Source organism: Triticum dicoccoides, chromosome 7A (genome assembly GCF_002162155.2).
Source record: "Triticum dicoccoides isolate Atlit2015 ecotype Zavitan chromosome 7A, WEW_v2.0, whole genome shotgun sequence".
Taxonomy (NCBI): Eukaryota; Viridiplantae; Streptophyta; class Magnoliopsida; order Poales; family Poaceae; genus Triticum; species Triticum dicoccoides.
This window is the reverse complement of record NC_041392.1, coordinates 692,148,184-692,160,910: the sequence shown is the minus strand read 5'-3', so window position 1 is coordinate 692,160,910 and position 12,727 is coordinate 692,148,184.

Sequence of the window (12,727 nt, the reverse complement as noted above, 5' to 3'; positions counted from 1 at the left end):
GTTAACAAATGCATTTTGTACTAAGACAAGTGAAGTTCTTAAAATGAAACATAACTTTGAGAAGAAGCAATAATGTACGACAATTCGTGATAATACAAAATGTTGAAATGCTCAGTTACCAGTTTCGCAGACTTCTCAAAATTGTACAGTTCATGGACACTTGTCCTTGCAAAAAATGCACGTTTTGTAACTTTTCCCGTCTCAAGGTAGCGAACTGCAGACGTTAATGTCCTGAATACATATTGATTGACAGGGTCCGTGTAGTACTGCATAACTAATAATGATTAGGACTATGAAAAGATTTAATCAAATAACAATAGAGTGATTTTGGTTTTATTTTTATGTACCGGGTCTTTCCTTATTCCTTCCAATGTTTTTCTGTATACCAGTTCTTTCACCCAACCATGTGGCAACCCAAATGGGTTGAACTCCACTTCTGCAAGGATCTATAAATAAGGAAACATATTAGCTTTGGAAAGTCAAACCATTGTATATATAAATTACTATTTATTTAGTGATAGCAAGAAATACACATTATCTCGAGAGTTAGTGTCGCATTGTCCATTTGTATCACAATTGGCGATCTTCATTTCCTTAACATATAGTAGTACATCTTCTTTACAAAATACTCGTACTCCAAGTGCTGAGTAAACATAAAACTGCAAAATAAAATTGAAAATCAAAGTAATGTTATTGCTTGACATGAGTAAATTATTTGCTTGACATTTTTAATAATTCTTTTTCTGAGGCTAATGAAGGTAGCTAACTCTAATTGTTAGTTGTTTGTTTTTTGTATAGCTTAATAGGCTTGCCACTTGGTAGTAGCAATCCTAATAGTGATAAATAAAAGTTGTACACATGTGTGTGAAGTTACCTTACACAGACACACACAGGGAGAGAGGGACAGAAGAGACCAAAAATATATCACAAAAGTAGTTCTCAAAGCAAATCAACTAAACCTGGGGATGTATCTGGCAAGCATGTTCATATATAATCCTTGACCATACTAAGAATATTTGGTTATGAGCATATAAGAATATTTGGAATTCCTAAAACTTTAGTAAATAGCATAAGTTATTATATATCCACATTTGGTGACAATTTTTAAATTATATACATATAAATGAAGCTTTTTTGGAGGCCATTCGACACTACCGTCTTTGCACACTACCATGTCATCATATTTTGCATATGAATTTTAATTGCCAATGAATTAGCGACTTTGAACAACAAATGATTTCTTGCTAATGTTATTATCGTCCTCTATTTGTTATACTAGACAGATAATAATTTTCTTATGGAAAAAAATCTCTGGTAAACTTAATACAAGTAAAAAGATGGACACATAATTTTATTCTCGTGTGATTAAGAAATGATCTGCAGTTTATGTTATGTCGCATGAGGAAAGCTATGTGAACCTTTGGCGACCCTTCTTCATCAACTCCTGATACACAATTGATTAAGGATAAGAATTGTTTAATCTAGGAAACTACCAAAGCGACATTGACAGACTTTGGTTGCACTTTGTATTCCAATTAAATAATCACATCTATACCATCGAAGATAAATATAATAATACTCTTCGCATATGACATGATGTAATATCCACTTAAAGGCTTGGATACTCATACGGACAAATTAGTAATTATGAAAAATATTTTCATGAAATAAAACTTAGATTAGATTGACATGTTCCAGGAAGTCATTCATTATGAATAGAGTGAGTACTTGCAAGGCAAAGGCGAAAAGGCTACCTTGTACATCTTGTCCATGTTTCGTCCGCCCGCTCTGATCTCGATCAACCACCCCTTTGGAAGCCATTCATGTGACCTCTGCATATCATGATATAACAACACATGGATCATGGATATGGAATGTTATATGTATACACATATATATCTAATAACTTCATTGTATTAACAAAAAACATACAACAAGCATGCTACGAGCAACAGACTCCCTGGCTTCTATGAAGTGCTCATCAATCTCAGAGAAAAGGTAGTTCAAGACCTCAGACTTCATCCTGAATTTGGCCCCTGACACTGGAGATATGTAATACTGGAAATAAACAAAAGGAATGAGAAAACTTAGATATCTCCAATAAACAAAACAACAAAACTGAAACTAAAAACATTTTTTAGAGAATGAATGCGTGTTAAATATATATAATATCATTTATCTCTGCATTTATTTGGTTGTATATAACATACCCGATAGAGGGCACCATCGTCACCACGTCTGACCTCCATTATCCAACCATCTGGTAGCCAATCTGGTGGCTCCACCACTCCATCTTCCATCTTGTCCTTGACATCCTCCAGTAGTTTCACTTCCTCGACATCCGAGATCCGGTCTTCCATTCCTAGAACTGCAAAAATTAATCTCGCCCTTTTCTTTCAACTCCTCGGAGACAGAGCACTATAACCGTGTTCCTCGGTGAATTCCCCTCAGTAGGATCCACCCACGCATTCCTATGGAAATGATATGCAAACACAAACTCCTAGACTCTGTATGTGGACTTTCCGAAAACGAACTCACTGTCAAGACTTTAGCTTCCAAAAAAAGTTGATGTGCTAGATTCTGGACATGATTACGATGAAACATGAAGGTATATCCCACCTAGAAAGCCACATGAGAGGCTGAATTTGATCAACCAAATACGAAGTCGAAACAAACCCCCCAAGACATGTGTAGTTTTTTGTTGGGCAACTCGGTGGAAAAATCCAAATCTCACTAATGAGTACAAATTTAGATACCACAGAACTCTTCCCTCAGTGGGCTGTATCAAATATACAGCAGCTGGTTAATTAATGTAGTAGTGTAGGCCCGGTTGATTATACTAATCCAAGAGTTGGTTTCCCTGCCAAAGTAGCATCACTCGTCCATTGCTATTGTACTAGCAGCGAGAGTCACAGCGGTGTTTCTCAGTTCTCAACTTGTCTACAATGTCAAAAGTCAACCTGTCCAACATCTGAGCATGGCAACGGAGGAGACCAAGGCTGAGCAGTGGCGTGGAGTGCGCGGGGCGGTTGATGACGACGAGACGTTCGGCTTCGTATCCATACAGGTGATGTACTGATGACAGGGATGGCAGTGGGGGCGACAACGGCAGCGGCGCAATGTGGAACGATGAGATGGCGGCCAGAGCATGTACACTGGCGGCCACTGTGTGTATTGGGTGCGTGCAGTGAGAGGCGATTTTATTCTTGCTCGGTCCGCCACAACATAAGAGTGGTAGTATCCCAGATACAACACAGTTCTCTCTTTCTTCGTAATTTTTTTGAGAGAAAGAAAAATATTAGACCAGCGAGGAACAGAACCTCTGAGAAGATACAGTACGTGGCTAACTTAAATATAGTAAGTAAGGAGTACAGTCTAAGCCTTGACAATCAATACAAAACCAAAAGCCATGGAGAAAATACAAATCTGTAAATCATGGCCTCCAAAACAACCCTGAATCGAGTTCTCGCTACACTGATCCGATCCAACTAACGGGAAAAAGGCGGAAACTCTAGTCTTGGAACAATTTCTTCCTTAAAAAGCCACCTCTGCTACCGCTACATAGATCGGATCACCATGGCAACCAAAGTCGGGAGAAAAATCCATCGGCCACAGGATTACAGCAGTACGTGCACTCTACGAACCCATCTGTCTGCCACCACCCCAATCTGTACCACCAAAAAAATCCCAAGACTTCAACAGACGGACCAAAGCACCGTTCCCAGCAAATTCGAGCGCCCCAGATCCCCGGCAACGTTATCCCTGAACTGCCCATCATACCTCAGATCTAACCCGGAGCAGAGTGAACCATCTTCTAACGACCTCTCCACCCGCGGGCCGAAATTCAAAACACGGTCTCCCACCCCATTTCCATCGAAATAAAAAGAGATCGGCGAGGAGATGGGAGGATCTTTTTGGCAAACCTTCGGTCGAGGGCGCCATTGAGTCGTGATGTGGAGACCAGGGACGACAACGAGGCGACGAGACAAGACGCTAGGTGGCTGGAGGCTGGCTGTGGGTGGTGGAATTGTTTGGGCACCCGGTCGGCGCTATATGTATACTGCCGGGATACTTCCGGGAGGAAAAGGTAAATCGCTTCTAACGTTGTCTTGTCCTGGCCCTAGATGATCCATCGGACAGTAGAGAAGGGGGTTGGTAGGAAACATCATTTAGGGTTGAAAAGGCCAAACCTAGGTAGGTGGTTGAAATTCGAAAATGGGAAGGCCGGGGATGGTGAATTTGGTCCAAAGTTTTCTTTTTCTTTTTTTAGTGTTGTTTAATTTGGTTAGTGGTCCCACCGTTCATTAAATATTGATTTGTTTGGATCCTGGAATTAGTATACGTAACCTTAATTGGAGATATATATTCCAAAAATATATACAAGGATACGTACAGGATACGCATGGTTCCACTACTCGCCTTCTTTGCAACTAAGGAAACAATTTATGGGAGGATGCGTACTGGCCAGCCAGCCGAGACAACGCAAACGTTCTACCCAGAGTTACCGAAAACATGTCGTGCACATGGACCATGTGTAATCAATATAATCACAATTAAGCCTCTAGGATAAGTGCTCGGTTGTGTACATACTGCCTTTTCTGAGATGTTCATTGATCAGTATTTTTTTAAGAAAAAGGAGGAATCACCCCGGCCCTCTGCATCTGGAAGATGCATGCGGCCATATTATTTATTATTCACAAAGACCTTACAAAGAAATACAACAGTAAGCCCGAGGCCATCATCTAGACGACACCTCTCGCTATTCTTATCCTTTTGATGAAGGTGTGCCGAATGTCCGAGCCAAATACCAAACAGACATCGCACAAAAGCCTAACATCTAACGCCGGATGCCCCATCCAAAGCCACATAGGCGGGACTGGGTAACACTTCGGTTCGGCGCACTCTCAGTGAGTACCACACGCACATGCTGCAAAGGGCCGTCACCTCCGTCTTCCCTTGATCCATACTCAAAGCATGTACTGACGTATCGACCTTGTCAGGCCTCTCTGCCATCGACGTCACCACGACGCCAGACAACGTTGACCTCCTGCGTGTGTCCATCGCCACACATCTGACCCCAAGCCTCCACTGCTCCATGCCGCCGAGAACCGCCGCCATGAATATGTAGAAATAAACACCGATCCATCGAAGAAGCCATCCGCTGGTCCCTCGAGCCTGAGTGCAACTCCAAGGATGCCGCCCCCAAGGGGATAACGACACATGAATGCCGTCGTCATCCGATCAGCTGATCTAGGGCTTCCCCCGGATGTATTGGGTGGGGTTAGGAGCTTCACCTCGATGATGCCTTCATGAAGGAAACGATGATAAGGGCATCGTCATCACCGGCTCCGGCCAACGACCGATGACCAAGTTTTCACCCGGATCCCTCCCAAGAAATCCACCCGACAACCTGTGCAATGTCTCGACCGCCTTCAAAGCCCCAGACCTAGCCGCCTACATCCGGCGACCAACCGCAACAGCAGTGCCACCGTAGGAGCCCTGGCGCACCGGCCACTGCCTGAATGCGCCACTACTGGAGCCTGGGAGGAGGGCTCCCACCCCACCTCGCCAAACCGCGAGAGCCGCCGAGATGGATCCTGCATGCTCATCACCGTCTCTGATCTGAACCAATCCGTGGCAAAACCATGAGATCGTCGATGCAGATCCGCCTTGGATAGGGACAACACCACGCCATGCCGTCGTAGGAAGCCCGAGCTTCACCCTCCGCCACCTTCCAGGGCCGCCGCCCCAGGATCCAGCCGCCGCTGATAGGCCGAGCCGTCGGCCACCGCGACCAAGGCCGCCATGACCCCGCTAGCCCATCGAACGGCCGGCGCCACCAGATCTTCCTCGAAGTCTAGCAGCCCCGCTGCCCCCGCCCAGCACCATGCCGCCTTGCGTCACCGTGCCGCAGATCGGGGGAAAGCGCCCAGTGCCATGGGTGACCTGCCTCACCGATCTGGCGCGGGTGGGAAGAGAAGAGAGCCTCCGCCGCCGCCATCATCCGCCTGGGGTTTCGCCCGGCGACCTCCTCTAGCGGCGGAGGAGGAGAAGGGGAGGATGGACGTTCCCGGTAGCGAGGGCTAGGGTTTCCACCCGAGCCACCCTAGCGGGAGGGCGACGCGGGTTAGGCCTGTGTGTTCTGACTTTCAAAAAATCTGACTTTCACAATTAGCGGGATAGTCTAGCCATGTGCTCTGTTCATAGAGGTCGGTCACCGCCACAGGCAAGCCACATGATGTAGTGCAAAGGGAGAGCAGAGGGATGGGGCGTCGCGATCTATCTAATGATGTGTAAGATCCTGACTTAATATGAATGATAGACCACTCATGTTAATAAGGAATTACTTCTTTTTCTGTAGCCCAACCAAAAGGAACCTGAATTTTTAGCGTGCTTGGCTTCAAGCGATTTGAGGATAGGTGACTGATTAACAAGTTGAACCCGGGTGCGCGCAAGTGAGGACAAAGTGTTTAGAAAAGACTAGTATTGGTCTGGGTGCACAGTATAGATCCTGCCATGCATAACCACTGGGAACCGATGGCCATGGCCTGGGATTACAATTGGTATCAGAGTCAACCCTCGGGTTAGATGGGCGCGTGCTGATCAAGTGTGCGGACATGTGGCACATGTGTGCATGGCCTGTTGTGGCACACGACATGGCACATGTGCCGAATTTGACTCATAAATGTTTGCCAAAAGGGAACGTTCCTATGGGCTGATGAGGACGTAGGTTCCTTCGAATGGGGGTGTATGTGAGATCATATTCCTTGTAATAGAAATGATAGACTACTCATATATCAATAAGGAATTCCTTTTTTGAGGGAGCCTAACCAAAAGGAACCTCAAAGTTAAGCGTGCTTGGCTTGGAGCGATTTAAGGATGGGTCACCGACCAAAAGTTGATCACGGGTACACACAAGTGAAAACAAAATGCGCAGGAAAGGTTAGTGTTAGTCTATGGGGTCAATCTAGATTCCGCCAAAAGTAACATCCGGGAACTGGTGGCTATGGCCGATGTTGGAATCAACCACGTAGTAGAAATCCTGTCCGGTATGGACTAGGAGCAGTCACCGACTCGGTTTTGTAATAGGCTAGCAGCTAATATAAATACTCGTGTAACCCTACGTTGTAACATCAGATCAAACAAAGCAATAAAATCCAAAGGCTCGACACGAGCCTTTTGCGATCAACTCAAGCGTGTCTCCTGTGCTTGTTTCTTGTGCTAAGCTAGCAAGACATCCAAAGCATCCACCAGGCTGCCTGCTTGCTAGCTTAGCTAGTACGTGTGTATTGCGTCTCCATCGTCCGGTGACTCGGAAGCTAATCGGACAAGCTCGTACACGTATATTGTCGGAAGGTACTTAGCAGCATCGTGATCTGGGCCAACAATTGGTATCTAAAGCAAGGTTAATCTTCTAGTAACGGAGGATCATGTCGGACGACGAGAAGAACAAGCAGCTAGCGGAGTACTCCAGTGCGGCTAAAGTATTTGCTGCTCCGGCGAGTTCGTCTTACCCATGATTTGATGGCGAGAACTTCGAGGTCTGAAAGGCCCTCATGGAGTGTGGTCTCCGCGCCAACGAGCTATGGGAAGTGGTCGACCCAGAAAGCGATGCGTTCAAGAAGGAGGGAGCCGAGCACCCCAGTCAACTCATCACGTCACGCCCCAATTGAAATAGGCAAAAAATTCTACTCTCAATAGGAATTGAACCCACGGCCTCCAGTAATTATTCCTATGGCGAGCACCAGTCGAACTAGCTGCCTTTTTTGATATACAAACAAGGTACATTCTTGGACTAGGGGTGGGGGGAGGAGCTTGTTTGAAAACATATCCCCCTCCCCTCGCAATAACTTCCATGTAAATAGCACAATAATATGTGCACTGTAGACTTGATAACTCACGTATAAATACCGTGATAACTTTGACTCTAGGGAAGAAAGTTATTTGAGAACATACCCTCGATAACTTATGTGTAGATAGCATGGTAACATATGGATCGTAGGCGTGGTAACTCACGCACAAACACCATGATAACTTTGTCCCAAGAAAAGTTGTTCGGAATGTACCACGGCAACTCATGTGTAAATAACATGATAATATATACAAATATCATAGCTGATAACTTACCTAACCCATGCCTGGTAATTATTTACACGAAGAAAAGTTGTCAAAACATATCAACATGGGATCTAATTTCGTAGGTCTCGTCGCAACAGATTTTTTTTTGTGAAAGCGAATTTTCTATGAGATCGATGGTTTGAGCTATAAAATATTTTGAAGTTTCAAAATATATGAGAATCTAAGATGACATCAAATGTTACCTCTAATGCATGCAGACATGTCCATATGAAGAGAAGAAAGGAGGAACAATTTTTATGCCCCAGTAGTTTCTGTGTAATCAACATGATAACCTATGCTCAACTAGCATGATAACTTGTGTAATACACGTGTGGTAAATTTTTACTTAAAAAAAGGCGTCGGAACGTATCAACATGGGATCTAGTTTTAAAGATCTCGTCGCAAAGAATCTTTTATGTAAAATTAGTTTTTGTATCAGACGATTTGAGTTACAAAACATTTTGAAGTTTTGAAATACAAAAGAATCTAAAGAGATGTCATCAGTTTCGCCTTACATGCATGCATGTAATTATGCCTTCTAATAAGTGTCATGCGCACGTACATGATGAAAAAGATGCACTAATAATCATGCGTATGTGAGGAAAATCCGATTGCATGCACTCATGGAGCTACGAATGGTCACTCGGTTTTGTTGGTTAAATTCAGAACAGTAGGACGCTAGCACAATCCTTATGTATTCGCGGCGTTTTTAACTACTTTAAAACCAGTCTCTAAGGGTTGGTCGCCTTGGGGTGGGCATGCTTTCAGTTTTTAGCGGAGTATGTCTTTTCTGTTTGGACTAGTAAAAGTTTGACGCCGACACTATGTTTTGTTGAAGAAAGCCTTGTGTGATGTGTGTTGTGTTTGCCTTACTATCAACAGGGACAGTCATCTCCACTAGAAGAGTCACACAAAACATGGAGTCAAATATGGGTCAAATCTCCACCCCCTTCGCTCGGGGCGGTGATTCCAGATTTCATATTCATAGCAGCGAAGCAAAATTAATAGTCAATTATTGTCCGTCTAAATATTCGTTGTGGAGTGCCATTCAGTTTCCACGATGAACACCGCAGCAAAGATTATTAATAATAATAAATCTTGGTTGTGGTAAGGTCGAGTTTAATGGAGTGGGGAAGGAAGGGGAGGGGAGGAGGAACGGTCAGCGCCATTTGCAATGGTGGAGGAGGACGCTTCAAGCTCTAGTGAGGTTGGGGCATTGGTTTGTGTCATCGATGGTGTGCATGGTGCGTGAACGATTGAGGTGATAGATTTTGAAATGCAATTAAAACGTCTAGATTGCATCATAACGATTACATTAGTCCAAATGGATTATCTCATCAACCTCTCATACAGTTACATATAATGATCAGTTGTCAAACTTTATAAAATTTGAGCAAGTTTGTAGAGAAATTTTATTTACATCTAGAGTAAACAATCCATATCATGAGATACACCCTGACACGTATTTTTATATTACTAAAATTTGACTTTTACAAAAATCTAAGGGCACTACATTGCATATGAAACTAAGGGAGTAATAAGTGAGTGATAAACTTGAGAAAGATTATAGGGAGAATATATTATGATTTAAATTCTGAGGGGTCCGCCTTGCACGCTAAGATTACACTTTTTCAAGTTGCGCTGTTCTTTTTTTCCGATGACGTTCCAATAGATGTGAACAAGGTGGCCTTGTGCGGCCGGCGATTGATTGAGCTAGCTTGGCTGCCACGATTACCATACATAGCAAGCATTCTTTCTTCCTTTCTTCACCTCCATAGCTATAGCTTCCCAGCAGATCCATTTAGCCTCCCGCACAAAAATCCCTAAACCTTTCCTCACACATGAGTCCATGAATGTAGCCTCACGTCCTCTTTACACGTGAACGTACACCTGATTAATTCCAACCAAAGATTTTGCTCCTTTTGCAAGTTTTGAATCAACCATACATTCCATTTCCATCCATCACCTAAATATATACACGAGGCATCATGCCAACCTTCCCATATCATCTCACCTAGCTCTCTCGATCACAATTCAAACCACCATCAACCAGCCAATCCATCCATCACATCGTCCACCACGATTCCCTGCCTACGCTTCCTCACGGCGGCCGCCACCAACACCAAGCAGAAGCAGCCGGCACCAATGACGGAGCTTGCCAACGGCGAGAAAGCCGAAGCGGTGGTCGAGAACCTGGCAGCGGGAATGATACGGGGCACCGAGGAAGGGAAAGCCAAAGCTGTAGCCGCTGCCGTGGAAGCCAAAGCGGTGCTGGAGAAGAAGGCCACGGCATGCAGCGGCTGGAAAGAGCGCGTGGCAGGGGTGCTGGAGCAGCTGACAAACATGAAGTGGGCGGACGGCGTGGTGGAGAAGGCAAGGAACAACAAGGAGGTGGTCGCCATAGCCATCGCTGCTTTCTCGCTCGGCTTCTTCGTCTCTCACAAGTTATTCAGGAAGTGAGCACCACACATACGAACAATGGATAAATATGTACTGGAGTAAAGATACATAGTTGTGTGATTAAAGTGTACAGTGACACAGCAGAACATGTAAAGTAATTTGTGCAAGTAAAGTATGTACTCCCTCCGGTCCTTTTTAGTTTGCATATAAGATTTATCTGAAGTCAAGCCTCGTAAAGTTTGACCAACTTTATAGAAAAAAATACCAACATTCATAATGTGAAATTAATATTAGTAGATGCGACATGAATTAAATTTTCACATTATATAACTTTAGCATGGTAGATGTTGATATTTTTCCATACAAATATGGTCAAACTTTATGAAGTTTGACTTCAGACAATTCTTATATGCAAAGTAAAAAAGACCGGAGGGAGTATATTGACACTAAAAATATGAAGTCAATCATCATATCTGGCTAGAACCAAAGTTGGCAAAATCTTGGCATTTTCATTGGTGAAATAATTTTTTTTTGAAAAGAAGGATATTCCCCGGCCTCTTTATCAGGATGATGCATGCAACTATATATTATTAATAGTATAAAATCCAGCATCTCAACATCATTGACCCAGAAAGAAAGTGAAAAACAAACCCTGAGGCTGTATACCTCGCAGCAGTAACTTCCCAGATAGCCACTAATCCTATGATACAATACACAACATAAACGAAAACAATACAACTCTTAGACTATGCCTTCAAGAAGGAATCACCGCACATGTGCCAATGATGGCGAGTCCACCACAAGGTTGAACTTCGGATTCTCATCCCCACAGCAAAGCTTCAATCCACCACCTTCATAAAGGACACGACACAGGCGCGTGATGACATAGCAATCAGAGATTTTGTGTTTCCACTGGAATGCAAAAACTCGTCGTTGAAGTCATATGTACCATCCGCCCTTATCCAGCTACCGACGCTTCGATAGCCGGATACCTCTGGAGGAGACATGAAAAAAAAAGACGTCCCATACCGCCTGCCTCCTGCCACTGTCGCATCACCTTCGATCCAACAACAACAGGCTAAACTTGACACCTTCACTAGAGCCACCGTGACACCTCCACTAGAGCCACCGTGCATCACCTGTCGGTAACAGGCACGACTTGACGTCTCCATATAAGACGTTGTGCGTAGCAACCGCCAGTAGCACATCCACCCGTGGCTTCACGTGCCGACGACAGGCACCGCCTGACAACTCCGAAAGAGGCACATGTGTCACTCGCCCAACTGCATCGAACCGGGTCTATTGATGAAAGGGACGTCACATACCGCCACCAACCTCAGAAGGCCGTCACCATCTCGAGATCCGGACTCCTAGTCGACCGCACGACTCCGGAGTCCGCTGCCGCTGATGAAGTGGGGCAGCCGCCCCGATTCCAGGCGTTACAAGGAGCACCCACTGTCGCGCCAGCTGATGTCGTCGCCCATACAACGGCAACCGCCGCCGCGATCCCGCATCAAGCACCGTCGACGCCGGAGGAAGCTCTGGCCGCCACGCCCGGACACGGGATCTGAAGATCCGCCGCGAACGGTGCCGCCACAAGGACCCATCAAATTGTTGGGGTCTAACTCTAGCTAGCTCGAACTGGTTTTCAGGGACAGAGGTAGAAGAAGAAGTAAACGCATAGGTGTTTTGCGGCGACGAACGCCTCGCTGCCAAACAGCTTTTTTCTCCAGCTCAAACTGTCAACAAATCACGAGCTACATAGACCTATATAGTCAGACGCACGCCACCGGCGCTAAAAAACGCCATGGACGCACCACACATCTCGTAACAAACACGAGATCAGCCAGCTTTTTAGCTAACAGAAACGCAGCGCCTACGCTTCCGCTCCACACGAACGCGTTCACCTCACGATCACATGCCTGGCAACAAACCAGCTTGACTCGGACTCGACCCAAACTAGAACTGCACCGTGGACACGAACGCGAGCACGGACTCACGCACCATCCGGGACACACACACACATACGGTTTATTCCTAACACACATGGCCCGTCATCCCCGGTAAAGGCGATGCCACCACCACCATGATCGGATCCGGGTCAGCCGTCGCCTTCGCCACCGCCAAGACCGGATCCGGGCTGAACGCCGCCGCCGGCACTGCCACCGGCCACGCCCAGCCCAACCTTCATCTTCTAGCAACGTCCATA